This window comes from Cajanus cajan, chromosome 1, assembly GCF_000230855.2.
Source record: "Cajanus cajan strain Asha chromosome 1, NIPB_CcT2T_4, whole genome shotgun sequence".
Classification (NCBI taxonomy): Eukaryota; Viridiplantae; Streptophyta; class Magnoliopsida; order Fabales; family Fabaceae; genus Cajanus; species Cajanus cajan.
The window spans coordinates 6,409,445-6,426,708 of NC_138517.1; positions in this window are offsets into that span (position 1 = coordinate 6,409,445).

The following is a 17,264-nucleotide window of genomic DNA, read 5'->3' on the forward strand; positions in this document are numbered from 1 at the left end:
ACTAATGAAAAATTAATTAAAAAAAAACAAAGACATAAAAGAAGGAAAATTTAAATACTATTCCACTAATATTTCAATTATTATCGTCATATATTACGTGACAACCACGTATATATGTGTGCTTAGTTAATTGTCATTCAAACACTTAACATTTACATTTTAACAGTGTTTTCTTTACACCTATTTTAACGTTGTTAGATAGTACCTACTAATAACGAATGGATTAAATGTATATCAATTATTTACTATCTTTGAAACTATTTTATAATTTTCTTTTAAAAAATAGAGAATAATTCAATCGAATATTATAATTTTAAGTATTGAATTTATTGATAGCTTATATGTTGAAATACCATTTTATCATTTGGTTCATTGGAAGAACTAATTTAATAGATTTTTGATGAAGTATATATATAATTTAGTTGGTGGAATGGTTAAAATAGTAATCTAAGCGCGTGAGAAGACAAAGCAAGTTTTTCTTTCCGCCTTTGTTTTCTTTTTGGGATATACATACCCTACCGTATCAACCTTTTCTTTGCTTCCCTATCATTCAATTATTATATACTATTCTTCACCATATATTTATCAATAATACTTCCACATTCACCTATAATTACTTCCTTCTTTAATCCTACTTCAATTCCAACAATAAACTACTTATCAACTCTTCTTAATTAATTTGTCAACTTTAGTTACAAGTTTATATTAATAAATCACTCCTCATTTGAAGTTTCCAAAGATCAAATTAGAGTTCATACTCCACCATTATTTAAGAATTACAATTAATTTTTAACTGTATCATAATAGTGTGAGTAATATATTACTCAAAATTAACATTCCTTGCGTATATATGGATTCAACTACTAAATTATGAACTCAAATAATTCTATTTTATAATAGCAACACAAGTTGTCGTGTCATTATCATTGGTCACAAGATGAAATTTTATATTGCTAGGTTCTCAATTCCTATCTAGATTATCTACGACTGTAATTCAAAAAAAAAAAAAAAAGATGGGGAAGGCCATGATAGGAATAATAACTGAAATAATTTCGAATTGCACTTTCGACTCAATAGGTTTTCAAACGCATGATTTGAAATAAAGGCCATACATGCATGACTACATGCAATACATCTCGAGGAAAAGAAAAAAAGAAAAAGAAATATCACTAAAAACCTTAATGTGATAATATGTTTTTATGAAAAAATATGATGACACCACGAGGGAGATATGAAACAATATATTTTGTTGGAAATTTGAATACATGTTGATGTTAGGAATTAAGTGTCATTATTGGTATGTGTTATGGGCGTTGATAAGTAAGGGATATCGTAGAATGAAAGACAGTTATTATTACAATATCGCAAAGCCGAATATACTGACAAGAAAGGAAAAGAAAGATTATTGATTGTGTGTTTGAACTTTTTGTGTACCCTACTTGTTGATAACAAATATAAGGCCAATATTTATAAGACACATGTGGTAATATGTATTATGTAATGATTAATCATAATGATAATTAATGATAGCTCCATATAATACGCTCTATAGAAAAAGAGAGATTGTCACATGGATGAATGAATGAATGAATATTGGATGTTGTTTAATTCACCTGCCTTAGTACGAAGCCCTAAAGTTCAAACATGAATTTCAAAAATGTGTGCGTTTGGTAAAACTAGGGCTATCTCCAAAAATAGCAACCCTAAAATTCACTCAAGGCAGTAAGTTTAACCATCATGTAATGACCAAATTAAATTAATGTAGCTTATTTATACATACTTCAGTTCAGAGTCCATCCATGATTAAATTTAGGTAATCGTTGCCCTATTATTTGTGTTTGAATGTAATATAATATTTTTGTGTGTACAATAATCACAAAAAAGTTAAAAATATAAGACCATATATTATCATACATTAAGTCTCTAGTGATTCGAAAATCCTAATGTGAATAGGGATTTTTGTTTTCAAGAATAGGAAGTATCGTGTACTGCAAACTTTGAGTGGTATAATTAAGTTTTAGATTAGTCATTGAGCCCTATAAAGGAATGAAGGATCTATATAGGTGGTTAGGACCATTCCAAACTTGGTATGTGAATTACAAGCGAGTTGTGCTAAGGTGAAAGGACTTTGAGTTAATGAAGAGCTTTTGTTGCAATTACCTAATTGTTTGTTAGTATATAGTTTAACAATATAATGGTGGTTAATTATTTGAATTGCTTGTTCAATTTTTTTTTTGAAGATTATGATGGTGTTAATAAAAAACAAATTTAAAATATTGTGTATATTATCTCAATTCTATCACCTAAAACTTAAGAACTATATGTGTGTGAGAGAGAGGTGGTATGTTAAGCCTAATAATAAAACTTGACACATAATATGTATATAAATGAAAAAATATAATTATGAAAAGTTAAAATGACACTTTTTTTTTTACATAACATTTATTATAAGACAAAGAAAGTACTTACAAAATTAATTATTTTACCATGTATATTAGGGTTTTTTCTCCATAACAATAATAACTTTATTTTAATTGGAACAAAATAGATCAATATTTTGTTAAAAAAAATAAGTCTTAAAACAAGTGTCACTTTATTTTTTTAATGTAGTATTAATTATATATTTTTATTTATATTTCTAATAATATTTTTTAAAAAAGTTGTTGTGTTTGCATATTTTTAATAAATAAATTAATTAATAATATGATTAAATTTATAAAAACATTATTAATTTTTGTTGATGCGTGGAAAACTATTTCGATGAATAATTATTTGTAAAGGATTGAAGGAGTATATTAATTGGTATCTATCTAAAAGCTTTCATCTATTATAAAGTTACTTTTAATTAGTTTTACTTTTTATAGGGCTAACCTTATATAGTTGTAACTATTTTATTATGAGTTGAGTTCGTTTGACATCAAGTATAAGTTTTAGTAAAATATTTATAGCAAATATTTACTTACATTTTAATAAAGTATTATATGTTAAAATAAAGTTTTATAATAAATAATTTATTAATTTAATTATATATTAGATCATATTTTGTATATTTAAACTATCTTATCACTAGTGCGAAAATTGGATTTAAAAGCAGAGTTTTAAGATCGGTTAAAAGGTAACCGATTTTAAAAGTGACGTGGTAGTAATTTTGTAAATAATATGAACACTTTTAAGATCGGTTAAATTTTAACCGATCTTAAAAGTACTTTTAAGATCGTTTATTTTATGACCGATCTTAAAAGGTATGTCTGACACAACTTTTAAGATCAGTTACAAAAGAACCGATCTTAAAAGTTGTATCAGACATAACTTTTAAAATCGGTCATAAAATAACCGATCTTAAAAGTACTTTTAAGATCAGTTATTTTATGACCGATTTTAAAAGTGTTACTTTTAAAGTCGGTTCTTAGATAACCGATTTTAAAAGTATCATCAGAAACCTTTTATCTTTCCCTCCATTCTCATTCTCTTTGATTTTTCCCTCTTTTCCTTTTTTTACTCTCTCGTGCTCTCATCTAAAGTCTCCAACTTTTCATTTTCTTTGCAAGACTACTATATCAAGGTAACATTCTCATGCTCTTCTCGTGTCTCTACTTTTGTTGTTGGTTTATTCTGGTAAATTTTGAATTTAGGGTTCTGCAATGAGAACGACCAATTCTGAAAGGAGAATGACCCGTTCTAAAAGAAGAATGGCCTGTTCTGCAAAGAGAATAGCCCGTTTTGCAAGGAGTAATTACCTTTTTTCTTGTAGTGTTCTCTCATCTCACACCCGACGTCACTTCTTTGGCGCTTGGTGCTAATACAAGCACAACCAATTCTCTTACCTCACACTTGGTATCATTCAAACCACGTTAAACACTAGTTCAACTTGAGGCAATTCTCTCTCTCTTCACGCTCGACGCCACTAATCTTATGTCTAACATGAGCAAGATAGAGTGTCCCTGATATTGAACCATGTTTGGCACTATAAAGATGCGCCTAACATAATGGTCAGTTCTACACTCAAAAAACCAACAAATTACGTCCATGTCACCTAAAAGTCTAAAACTCAAACAACCCAAGCATGCAACAATATAATCCACATATACCAATCATGAATCACTCATTTCCAACAAGAAATAATGCAGGCAACCCAAGATTATCTCAAATCACCAAAAGTCAATCCAACATGCTTCAATAACAACAAACTCAACATACTTTAGTCCATAACTGAAAATTCCACCATGCAATAACCATGAAAAATCATATCATCAACCAACATATGATGCAAATAATCCAACATCATACAAGTACTTTGAGTATTGGGAAACTTCCCACCACCATCCTTGATTTTTAGCTCCAAGTAGCTTTGAATCACAATTCTCTGATTCTCAAGGATCTCTTACACCATCAAGCAGCATAGAATGAAGAAGAAGGAACACTAGTTCTAGATTCTTTCTCTCTAGTTCATCTCTCTAGTTTCTTTGAGAATGAGGTTGAGGCACGAATATAAAAAGAAATCTTATATATTTTCCTCTTTCAAGATCAAATTGAACCTTTAATTAGAAAATCTTTAGAACTAATTAAATTCTTAAGAATTTCTTAACTTTCAGAGTCAATCACACCTCACATACAATTATTACAAAACCCAACAATTAATCAAAACATATAGTGTTACATACTTGATGAAAAAATTCAATTTAAATGATTGACTTGATAAAATTTGGTAATTGTATATTCTTTAAATTATCATCATTATTATTATTATTATATAATATTATTTAAATATTTTAATAATATTTTAAAAAGTTTTATATATTTCTAGTCTTTATAGTACCTAAAAATATTGTTGGTTTTAATATTTTTTTAATTAGTTTTAGTATTTATAAATTTTTTTTAAAATTTTCTATTATATAATTTAATGATGCAATACATGCATTTAATATGTTATGTCACATTTCATCTCAAAATAATTGATATAAAGGCTAAAATCAAAATCCATTATATATTTATAGGACGAAAACAAATTCAATCTTATTTTAAAAAATTCAAGTTATTGCCCCGTATATTTCTATATTGTACCCCACATTTTTTTTAGTACAATGTGGAATGAATATTTTTTTTACTAGGTTGTACAAAAAATTTATACTCCTTATTTATTGATCACTACAACAAAATTTGTTATTAATGATAATTATTTAATGGTAATAATTTAATTGCCACCATATATAAAAATATTAATGGCTAATATATAATAGTCATTAAAAATATATTTATATTACACTAAAGTTTACTATTAACGACAATTATTTATTAGAAAAAACTTAAGTCCCACATCGATTAGAGATAAGATAATTAAATAGTATATAAGTGAGTAATAACTATCACCTTACAGGTTCATTTTATAGGGTTGACTCCTAATTTACTATTCTAAATTAGTATCAAATTACCCATTGTTACCAAGTTCAATAGTACTATAAAACAATTAGAGAACAACTTTCACCTTATAAATCTCACATCTCTTAAAAGACAAGACAATTAAAAAAATAAATTTAAAAATATATAAATAAAAGATAACTCTCATCTTACAAATCTCACATCGAGTAGAGATAAAAAAGTATATAAGTTATGAATTTAGAAAAGGAAATTATAAGAATAAATTATTTAAAGTAAATGAGAATTAAAAAATAATAATTTTTAATAGCCTTTAAAATGGTTACTAGAATTGCCACTAAAAAAAATAAGTTTTTCCGACAATTTAGTAGATCTTTACCAGCATTTTATATAAATGCCGATAATAGTATTAGCGATACTGGATACACCAGTCATTATTTAAATGCTGGTAAAAAAAATAATGACTATTTATATGGCCGCTAAATAATAAATTAATTGCCACAAAAAACTAATTTTGATGTAGTGTGATAAAAATGCATGCATGGAGAAAACAAATTCTTTTTTTTTTAAATGGGGAACGATATTATAAAGTTTCTGTTCCCCATTGATTGTACCAAACAATCTCTATTTTTATTCAGAGTTTCCAGATTGAGAATTATTCTTATGGCGTCGTCATGGGAAAATTATAGCACTAGTCTTAAGTTCTACTCAACTAATTAACAATAAGTGATGAAAAAGGTCATATCTCAAGTGAAGGAATTAAAAAATAAAATGAAAACACGTCCAATTGTCTTGGTTGCTTCTCTCAGTACACATATAATTTGCAAAAGATGAGCCATTAATTATATGACATAAAATACTGTCCATGTTTACAAAAGTTCACATAAAAGAATCGATTACAATGTGTTGTTATGCCCCTTTTATTTTTCTCTTTTAAAAGGTGAATGAGACATAACACCTGATAATACATGTAAAGTCTATGCTTAACAACCACATGCTTTAGGTGAAATTATTTCATCACCCTCCTCACCAAAACCAAGTTTGTGTATACCTTTGACTTTTCATCCCAATCATATACACTGTTGATTTATTCATCCTCTCTCTCTCTCTCTTCTTTTCCCCACTTTTTTTTTTTTTTTACATAATATATACTTTAGTATTAATTATCACCAAATCATGATTTATGAGAGATTGCATTTGTGGGGTGTTTTCACTAATTAGATGATGTGAATTAAGACATATATGCCAGAAGTCATGTTGATCGTAGATTAGTAGTAAAGAAACGTATTGATTACTCCATTATATAGAAAGCAAAAACTGCTTATTTAACTCATTAACATATCGAAAATATTTTAGTTGGATGGATAATGATCAATCCTGTTCATCATTTTCCATCGATCATGACACAAATATTGCAGTAATGATAAAAAAAGATAGAGGCTTCTGATAGTTGTAACACGTCTATATGTTATTATAAATTATTATGACTAAACATTAATCAATCATGTACTGTCTCATTAAAGTGAATTTAGATTTAATTAAATCTTACAAAATTAATTTATTAGATGAAAATTCTCTTTATTTATATATTCTAGTTGATGTAGGATTGAAGTTATATTTTAATATACCCTTTCACACTAAATATTATTAGGTGTGATGCATTAATAAATAATGATGTTCGTTTTTGGAAAGATCTAAAATAATTATGGTATCATAATAATAAATTTCAAATTGAATGTAAAATATTATTGTATTCTAATAGTTATGTTTAGTAGGGGATCCAGAATCTTGAATCAATGGGGCAATTTGTTTTAAAGAATAAATTATATATATATATATATATATATATATATATATATATATATCATGACATGAATATTACATTAAAAAGGAAAAATACTCATTAAAAATAAAATAAAATGAGCTGAAAAGAGACCAAATATAAAAATGAAACTAGTCAATAAAAAAATAAAAATTTACAACAATTAAAAAATTAAAGACACTAAATTTAATATATAAATTTAAAGAAGGTAAAAACAAAATCTATAACTCAAAACACATACATCATTAGTTTTTAGAGTAGAGTGTAAATGCGTTGCCTAAGGCATATCTGTACTGCCACTTAAGTTATTACAAATGTGTTAGAATTATTGAAAATTCGTAATGGAAGTTCATTTGCTTATATATTATACAGTCAATAGTAAGGACGATACTCTAATAGTTAAATATAGAGGAAGGTAAATAAATAAATAAATTACGACATACTATGAAAATAGACTAGCTAGAGATGAATAACATATTTAATTGATCTCATTATAGGGGAAAAAATGAATAAGTAGTATATAGTGACAATGAAATTTTATTTATATAATCATCCGATTACAAATTGATTTTCATGACAAGTTTTTTTTAAAAGCATATTTCTGATAAATTTATTAACTTATAAAATAAAGGAAAATAATACTTTACTATAAATTATTTCACAAATTTTACAATGAAAGAGAGGAGAGAAAACAAAGTTTGAAATGTTATATAAATAATAGAGCAAAAGAGATATAGACACATAAATGATATTGTATAAATTGTTTTATAAATTATTATATTATTCTAAAATAAATACTTTTAAAGGCATGTCAAAATAATTTTTAATTAATTAATAATTTAAAAGTTTTTATGCTGATAATGGATATGTCTATTAAATTAAAAAAAGAATAGTGTAAAAAAAATGGTTTTACATGAGTGCCATGAGAGGAATTGATTCATTATAAAACAGATAAACCCTTAATTTGTCGTTGATATCACCAATTTCATTTAGTGGTGACATACTTTAATTCATTTTGGCAGGGTGAAAATAGAGGTAAGTATTTCGATTATAAATATCATGCAGGACAAAAAAAAATATTGTAATCTCATCTTGCTCGATCGATACATTCTTTCTCATCACCAAAAACTATATACAAGAAAAAAACAATTTTAAATGATAACAAAAAAAAATATGCTTCTTGTGAGACCCTAATTTTCTTTTCCTTCCTCCGCTCTCACTCACAACACTCTCTACTCTCACTTTGCTGATTCTCTCCTTCAATCTTGTGTTTCTTTGTTTGGATTCAAGGTGCTGATCCTTGAGGGTTTGGACTTGTTTGGTGCGGATATTCTTTTCTCTTCTTCTCTTCCCCGTTCTAGCTCGTTTCTTTCCTGGAAGCTCGGATTTCTTCACCGAGGTAAGGGAAGCTAGGTTCTTGCATATTGATTTGCTGAAATTGGGCTCAAGAAGCTCATTGTTGTTTGATGATTTGGTAATCTTGGCTGAAATGGAAGTAAACTTGACTTTGGGGTTTTCTGGGTTTTGGGTGAAATTTGGGTTTTTGATTTCTAATGGTTGCATGTGCGAAAAGATGGTATTTTTGAGATGTTTGATGAAAATGTGAACTTTTGGTTGGTTTGCATGTGCTAGATATGTCAATTTTTGCAGGATTTGGGCAAGATTTTCGAACTTGGTGAGTTGCTGCTGAGCTTCGTGCTGAGCGCCGTTCTTCGCGTCGGGCGCGTGACCACCAGGAGACTCTATTTGAGCAAGCCCGCCGGGCGCAATGGTGGGTGCGCCGGGCACGCTTGAGAATGTGGGTCTCTGGATGGCCCGCGCTGGGCGTGACTTGGACCGCGCTGGGCGCGATGCCAGTTGTAGCATGTTTTGGGGTTTTTGGTTCGGCGCTGAGCGCGACCCTTGTCGCGCTGGGCACGGGGACTCCTTGGGAGTCTCTGCCATGAGGGCGCTGGGCGCAATTCAAATTGCACTGGGCGCGAGACCAAGGGGAGGTCTCTGCCTTTCCCGCGACGGGCGCGGGTCTAGGCACGCTGGGCGCGTGAGACTCCATGGAGTCTCTGCCTGGGCATGCGCTGGGCGCAATCTGAATTGCGCCAGGCGCGTGACAGTCTTGGACTCTGGCTGGGTCACACCGGGCGCGAGCAGTCTTGTGCCAGGCGCGCTGGCCCTTGGTGCTCTCTGGTTGAGCCGCACTGGGCGCGACCATGAGTGTGCCGGGCGCGTATGATGATGTTGACTTATATGCTTATAGTTGTTAAATTTTGCTGAAATTGCTGAGAGATGTTGTTTTATGCTGAACTAAGCTGAAATAGATGTATATTACTGCGCTGAGCTGGACTGTGATTGAAGAATTTTAAATGCTAAATTATAATATTGATGTACTATAGAATGCTGAGCTAAGTTGTGAGTAGTAAGCTGTGTTGAATACTACTTAGTTGTGCCGTATGTTGATTTGCTGTGCTATATATTGCTGAGATGTTTGTTGTGTATGGACACTATTGTGGTGCTGTTATAGCCGTTATGTCAGTATCTTTATAGCCATTATTGTGGTGTTGTTATAGCCGTTAAGATGGTGTTGTTATTGCCGCCATGCGGTGCTGTTATAGCCACTAGAGTGGTGCTGTTATTGCTGCTATGCAGTGCTGATATTGTCGCTTTACGGTGCTGATATTGTCGAATGTTGTTGTATAGTATAAGCTGGTTGATGTGCTGATAGCTGTAGTTATTTACATTCATATATATTGTTATATATATATGTTGATTTCTTATCACTAGCTTACCCTTTGTTGTTTCCATGGTGTTTGAACTGCAATGATCATACTATGTATGGGAGCAGAGCAGGGATAGGTGGGTGGCTAGTGGCAGGACTGCAGAGGGTAGATTGTGCTGATGGCTGTTGATGTCTTTTTGTTGTTTTAGCTACTTGGTGTAGTAGTATTTGTTGTATTTTGTACACTTTAACTCTATCCAGACTTGGACCTTGTATATGTATATATTCTAGACCCTATATGTATACACTTGTTCCTTTCTGTGTGGTGTTTCTAGTGTGTTGTGCTGTGTGTAGTGAATAGCCGAGTCGTTACACTTCTACTTTGAAAAAAAATAATGATGAATATGATTTCTCAATTTTAAAGTTTTGGAATTTTTCCAGCACAAATTGTTAAAAGGTCTTGATATATATTGTTTTCATCTTTCTCTTTTTCTCGTTAGTCATTTCTCTTCTATATTTTTTCAGTTGTATTTTTCTTGTATATTTTTATTTTTATTTTTTAATTTAGTTTAGCCGTTGTTAGTAAAAGTTATAGTATGTTAAACGATACAAGTAACTATTATATATGGTTTTTGTTATAAAAAAAAAAGGAAGAAAGAAAAAAAAAACTCTTATATACGGCACATATTCCTGAATAGACAATTTATAAACTATATGATTTCAGTATTTATAGTATGTTGTTAGTAAAATTCACAGTATGTTAAAAGATACAAGTAACTCTTATATGTGGTTTTTTTTTAAGAAAAAAAAAACTCTTATATACGGCACATATTCCTGTATAGACAATTTATAAACAATATGATTTTAGTATTTATTAAATTTTTGAAGAAGATTGTCTCTCTACTTATAGAAAATACTAATAACCTTAAAAAAGAAAAAAACTAAACCGTATGATTTTATCTAATGCATAATTCATATGTAAAAAAAAACTAAATTTGAAAAAAGTGATTACCTTTATGATACTTGGAATCAAGGTCACGAGAGAAATTATCGATTATCATCCGCTATGCTTAATTAATTCAATTCAAAAGTTGGATTTATTTTATTTTATTGCTACTGGAATTTTTCTTTTGGAAGGAGTCCTATTTTGAGGTAAGGTAGTTTTTAAAAATATGTTAAATAATAATAAACTATACTTTATAAAGAGGATAATATATGTACAAAATATATCAAATTTATTGAATTTAAGTTGAAACACCATGTTTTAGATGTTGTAATTTAATTATATATGATATATGATTAAATGTTGTTTTAAAGCTTTGGGGTCAAGAGATTTTGAAGAGTTAAGTTGTTTTTAAGATAATTTCAAACAAAGTTAAGTTAGTTTACTTCTAGGGATGGTATAAAGGTTTTTCTTAAGACACGAATCTCATGAGTTCAAGTTTTAAGAAAAATCAGAGAAATATTCTCTAGAGCCTGAAGAAATTATCCTCTTCTTCTACTTGAAATCCTTTCTTTCTTCCTTCTTATAGTTGATCCACTTGCTTAGTAAGGGATTCTGTAACGACCCGGCTGGCCATTCCACTCATCAACAAAACACACCGGAAACACTAGACAGAATAGAACAAGTATATATATATAGAGTCTAGAATATAAGTATATACATATGTCCCGAATCCGACTAGAGTTAGGGTATGTAAAACAAGAATTACATCAGAAGTCACTATGCCTAGTGACTAAAACAAACAAAACATTCTTAGATGTCAGCTCCATCTATCAGTTGCCGACTCATCGCTATCCACCTTCTATCACTGCTCTGCTCCCGTACATAGTACGATCATAGCAGTCCAGCCACATGGAAACACAAAGGGTAAGCTAGCATAAAAAAAATAGCATATGGAAAGATTTTTAAGAAAAAAAAGAAACAAACACGACTATGTACACTTCATCAACATACATTCCATCAGTTTTCAACATTATCATCAATAAGAATGTAATGCGTCGTCACGCATATCAACTCAGAGATCTCCTACAACAACTCAGCCTTTCGGCCTACAACAACTCAGCCTTACGGCCTACAGCAACTCAGCCTTGCGGCCTACAACAACTCAACCTTGCGGCCTACAACAACTCACATCAATATTCCAACACAACATAACTTATACATCTCAACATATCAACTCACAACACAACACAAACGTACAACTCAACATATCAACTTCACAGTTCAACAAATCAGCTACAACATAACACCACTTCTCAACACATTCATCAGATACAATTTAATATCAATAATAACTTTATCTGCTAGACATCATTTCATAACCTTTTATTTCAATTCAAATCAGCACAAAACTTCATACATAATCATCCCATCTCCGCGCCCGGCGCACACGTGGCTGCGCCCAGCGCAGCGCAACCAGAGAGCACCAGGGGGCCAGTGCGCCCAGCGGGACTCAACCAGAGAACCCAAGACTATCTCGCGCTTAGCGCAATAGTCTTTGCGCCCAGCGCTGGCCGGGCAGAGACTCAAGGAGTCTCATGCGCCCGGCGCACCAAAACCCGCGCCCAGCGCAGGGAAGGCAGAGACCTCCCTTGGTCTCGTGCCTAGCGCAATTCAAATTGCGCCCAGCGCCCACAAGGCAGAGACTCTTAAAGAGTCTCACGCCCAGCGCGATAAAGGGCGCGCTCAGCGCCCAACAAAAAGACCAAAACCTGTCACAACTTGCATCGCGCCTAGCGCGGGCCAGCCAGAGAACCACATTCTCAAGCGCGCTCAGCGCACTCATCATTGCGCTCAGCGAGCTTAGCCAAATGGGGTCTCCTGGTGGCCGCGCGCCCAGGCGCGAAGAACCCCGCTCAGCGCGAAGCTCAGCAGCAACCTCACCATTTCGAAAACCTTAACCAAAACCTGCAAAAACAACCACAAATCCAACATACAAACCATCTGAAAGCTTCCTCTTTCATCAAATATCAATAAAAACGATCCATTTCCAACATGCAATCACAAAATCATCAAAAACCCTAAAATTTATCCAACCCCGGAAAAAACCCCAAAATCCCATTTTGTTCAGTAAATCTCAGCTCAAAGTCAGCGATCATTCAACCACAAATGAGCATATGCACTCATTCCTGGCCAAACACAGTAATTAACTAGCTTCCCTTACCTCGGGTGAAGATTCCGAGTTCTGGGAGCTTGAGCGGAGAAGAAGAAAGAGCTTGTCCGGAGTAGAATGTTAAACTTGAAAGGAAACACCACCCTCAACTTGCTCCACCTGCCCCTGGCTCAGCACCTAAAGCCACCAATTCAGAGAAAAGAGAATGAGAGGGAAGAAGAGAGAGTTGGAGTGGTTGGAAGTGAAGGAAGGGAAAAAGAGAGGGAAGGGGGGTCTTACAGATTCGAGCTCCTGAAGTTGGAAATTTCAAGTTAAAGTTGTACAAAGTTCTCTTCTTCTACTCCTCTTCTCAGTTGATTGACTAGAGATAAGGAAAACTTTGTGACTTGATTAACGGTGTTGAATGCTTACTATTGAATTGAATTTGTCGTTTGCATGATTGAATTAGTGAAGGTTGCAATTCAAAGGTGTTGTTAGGAGTGCTCTTGAAATGGTGTTCTTCAGTAACTTGAGTGATTTTGATTTTGGATACTTGCATGTGTTGTTTTGAGTTGGTTTGGTGTTATTTACGGTTCATATATGTTGTATGTTGGTTTGCATGTTTTCTTGGTTGGTTGGATTGCAAGTTTTGAGAATACATTTGGTGATTTTGCTATGTGTAGAAACAAGCATCGTGTTGGGCATGCCTTCATTGCACTGATTGTGGCTCAAGTTAAGGGACTCTCTACCTTGATCATGTCGGACATCAGATTAGTAGATTGGACGTGGATCAGTGATGAGTCCTCTAATTTAGTCATGTCAGGTGTGGAATGAGTGACGCCAAGCTTGAGAACTGAAGAATTCTCTATCTTGGTGACCCTAAGCCCTAGAGGCATGGTGCCCAGTGTGATCAAGTCAGTGGATCACATCAGGCGTAGGTTGAGTGGTGTGAGACATGAGTTAGGTGGAAACTCTCTCCTTGATTAAGGTCGAACGTGAGTTTTTTCTTGCTAAGCATGAGAGATTTAAAAGGTTTTATGCCTCACCCACAACGGACGCTAGAGGATTGACATTGGACATGGGAGAGGGGGACAAAAACCTCTTTATCTCAATAGTGTTGGGCGCGCTTAGAATGGCACTGGACGTGATATGTTGAAATGAAGTATGATGTTCTAAGTTGTTTACATGTTGAAGTATGATGAATTGTTTATTTTTGAATGATGATGGTTAAAGTTGTCTATGATGAGAATTGATGAAGTTGATTAAGTTGTAAGATGTATGATGTTTTAAGTTGCATTTGATGGATGATAAAATTGTAAAGTTGTATTGATGTTATAGTTAATTAAGTTGTTAAACATGTGGTATAGATACATGTCTTTGTTAAGATACTAAAAACTCGGGGAGAGTAAAAGATGTGTTAAAATGAAAATATCCCATTGTGTTGATATAAGTTGTGGTGCTTCGTAAGCCCAGTTGAGAACCCTATAATAAGTAAGCTAGTTTCTAAATGAATAGTTGTTTTAAGTTGTTTCTTCTAGTTTTATGTGAAATTTGTATGTGGGCAAAGTTGAGACATACATGTATATAGCAATCATTCAGGTAAAGTACAAGGTTGAGAACTTAGTTCCTAACTGAGTATTTGGAGGACTTAGTATTTGAAGGATAGTCGATGATTAATCTCATAGGAGACTTAGAGTTGCAAGTAGGGATGTCAAAAAATTTCAAACTTGCAAGTATCCACAAATAATATTTGTAACAGAAAGAAAATAGATATTATAAATAAATATCCATGGATAACGAGTATGAGTATTTTTTATATCCGCATGTTAATGTGGCGGGTACAAGTATCATAGTACCCATATCCACGGATATCCGTACTTGCTAATATTCAATTTACATAAATATCCTTATATATATATATATATATATATATATATATTGACTTTATTGTGTTGAGTTCTTTGAAGAGTTCTCGATCATAAGTCATATGTTTGTACAACCATTATCAATAATCTAAGCTTTTGAGTTTTTTTTTTGTCATAAATCATGACATTGAAAGTAGTTGTTCTTCTTCCTCTTCTTGTTGATCTTTAACAATGTTGGTTTCTTCTTGTTGTTCATGAGATTTGGATACATGTTTTAGGTGTCCAAATTGTCCGCACTTGTCACATTTTGAATCAGGTCTCCACCAACATCTCTGTTATGGATGATTAGTCTTTTTGCAATAAGGACATGATGGAAAATTTTAGTGCTATTATTTTGACTGTTCTCTTGGAACAATTCCTTCTTCTTATTTTTGGCACCATTGTTGTTCTTCCATTTGGCTAAATATACACCCTCCATAGATCCTTCTTCTCTCATAAGCCTTCTTTGTTCTAATGCTTGCAATGCATATAACACCTTTGTCAAAGTGATCTTACTTAGATTCTTTGTGTTCTCCAAAGCCGCTATTGAAGCTTCATATCTTTCAGGTATAGTTACTAGAATTTTTTCAACAATTCTAGAATCAAGAAATTGCATTCCTAGTAATCGTACCTTATTAGCAATGCCAAGCAGTTTGTCAGAGTATTGTTTGATTGTCTCAGTCTCCTTCATTCTCTGTATTTCAAATTCTCTCATTAAATTTAATACTTGCATGCTTCGAATCCTTTCATCTCTAACATATTCTTTCTTTAGATAATCCCAAATTATTTTTGCCGATTTGAGAGTCATAATCCTGGTGAAAACATTTTGTGAAACACAGGCAAAGATACAACTTTTTGCCTTTGCCTTCTTGATTTTCTTTTCCTTGTGAATTTTCATTTGGGCTACGGTAGGATTGTCTAGAAACGCGGAAACATCATAATCTTCTTCTACGGCTTCCTAGAGATCTAAAGCTTCTAGGTATGCTTCCATTCTCACTGTCCAAAGATCGTAACTTTCTCCATCAAAAATAGGTGGAAAAATTTGTGAAAAGTTTGTTTCTGCTTCCATATCCAAGATCGTAACCTTAGCTCTAGATACCAATGATGGAGTTATTTTATGGTATTTGTCTGAGGAGATATTTTATAAGAGTTATTTTTATCAGAGGAACATAATCTAGTTTTATTCATGAGTCTCTATTTATAGAGAAAATTTGTTATACAAAATCAAATATTAATATTATCCTATTCTAAAAATAAGGAAACAAATCCTAAAATAATCAAAACAGATTAAATATAAATATTTGAAATATAATTCTCCTACAGATATTTAGCCATATTCCCACATCAAGTAACAAAGTTAAAATTATATGTTTAGCTAAAAATATAACTTAATTCTTAAATTATCTATTTGTAAGTTATTTCTTATTCATTATTATTATATGTTATTTATATTATCATATAATTATTAACTTAAAATTTAATTTATTTAAAATGTATAAGAAAATTAAAATTATAAAAAAAAATATGATGGATTTTTCGTGAGTTTACTCAATCTCAACAAAATTTAATAGAGGATGAGAATGTATTTTGAAAACATAAATCCACATCTTCAAAATTTGAATCCAAACTTGTTTTGCCTTTTATGGAAAAAAATGGAGAAAATAAAACTTGTCCTTAACCTATCTTATTAACAATCTTACTAACAAACGAAATTATAACGATAACAATAGAGTTTGAATATAAAATTTTGTATATATCACTTCAACTCATCACATATCTATTACTACCCATTATCAATGTACAATAACAATTTTACAAGAAAAAAAAAGTTGTTTTTAACTGAAAAAAAAAATTGTGCTATCCTTTTTGCAAAAGTTTAATTAATTAAGGCCTTGATAGTGGAGCGCAATTAGAGTGGTAATGGGGGAATGAATCAAATAAGAAGACGACAAAAGTAAACAAGTAGCTTAATAATTGAAGTTAACCTTCAAAATTTTAAGAGCTTTTCTTTTCTTTTTGTTAGGGAAGAAAGTGATTTGAGAAAAGCTTTGAACCATAAATTCTTCTTCGGACGTTACTCTTGGAATAGGATCCTGTTGAAATGGAGACTAAGGTCTCCTCCATTTATAAAACCAATCAAAATCACCATATCCAACTCTTCCTCTTTCTTGGACTTTAGTTATTTCTTCATTTATGATGAAAACATCTCAGCCATTTGTTTGTATTTGTTAAAATAAAAGCTACATTTTTTAATTTAAAATTATATTTATTTTAAACATGTAATAGTTAAATAAATTTACGATGGTAAGAATAATATTAAAAAGCGTGTTAATATTCTTTTTAAGTAAATAAAAATT